Raw genomic sequence first — 1090 nt, forward strand, 5'->3', positions numbered from 1 at the left:
AAATTTTGGCTTCATCAGGACTTTGTTTGAGTTCAATGAAAACATACAAAGTTTAGCAGTAATAATGTCCATCTTTGCCTACATAACTTATTATTGGAAAGCAATTTATGTAAGAAGGATTTTAGAATTCAGTGGGAAACATCACTCTTGTAAAACACTTTATTAGAAGCATACAAATTAACTTTTACTTGAATTTGCACTTTTCTTTGGTGCCAACAATGTGACAAAACAACCAGGATTTATTTTATAACAGACATTCGCACGATTTCTATTCGATTTTGACAGGATAATACAATTAATTAGGTAATGCATTTAATTTGTATGTAAGAGAAAATATTTATTTTCTTTAAAAGGATTACAAATAGAACTATAGGTAGATAGGTACCTATAAAAAAATTGGCAAATCGAAATTAGTAGCACTTATCTTTTGATTATTTCATTTTACTATTATGATAAAAAAGACAACGATAAAGATAACTTTAGTGTTATCAGTTGCAGAGTGCCAACTGTCAATAGTGGGTGTAATTGTTAGTCTCATAAAACGTTTTGTCCAGGTATGTCGACAAACAATTTTTTATTAAATACAATTTACGTTAGAAATACATTTTCTAGTTCATATCTCATGTTTGAATTAAATTAATATGTTTAATAGAAACTATATAGACCTATTTACTATTTTAAATTAAAAATTTGTTTATTTTTAAAGTTGTTATAATTCATTTTTCTGAAATGTCTCAGAAGGAAAGTGCGTATTGTGTATAAATCGACAAAGAAATAAAGGACGTAATCGGTTATATGTTTATAATAAATTATAATCCTGAAGATTCTTTACAAATAGTACAATTTATTTGCTTGGTTTATCGTGTACAACATGATATGTAATTGTTTTATTTTACATTGGTATCTTATCTTCAATGAAATCGATAATAATTACGAAATACAGCAATTTTAGGACATTCTATAGTTTGGTTCATAGTTTTCGAATATCTTGCTTGATTTTTCCACTTGTAAAAGGTAGAAGTAGACGTAGTATAGCAATATTTGGCAAATATCTATAGGGTAATAATTTCTATTGATTTTTTGATAACAT

At 26.5% G+C, this 1090-nt stretch overlaps 1 protein-coding gene across 2 annotated transcripts in view; it reads left to right on the plus strand.

Moving 5' to 3' along the window:
* Positions 1 to 479: 479 nt before the first annotated feature.
* The window catches only part of LOC108733090 (myosin-IB), a 22053-nt gene continuing 21442 nt past the window's right edge, over positions 480 to 1090 (plus strand). Inside the window, exon 1 of one of the 2 annotated variants that reach the window (XM_025981193.1) lies at positions 480 to 554. The gene's annotated coding sequence lies outside the window, so the exon portion shown is untranslated. The remainder of the gene's footprint in view (positions 555 to 1090) is intronic. The other variant, XM_025981194.1, reaches the window with a different exon arrangement.

This window comes from Agrilus planipennis, unplaced genomic scaffold, assembly GCF_000699045.2.
Source record: "Agrilus planipennis isolate EAB-ADULT unplaced genomic scaffold, Apla_2.0 scaffold1, whole genome shotgun sequence".
NCBI lineage: Eukaryota > Metazoa > Arthropoda > Insecta > Coleoptera > Buprestidae > Agrilus > Agrilus planipennis.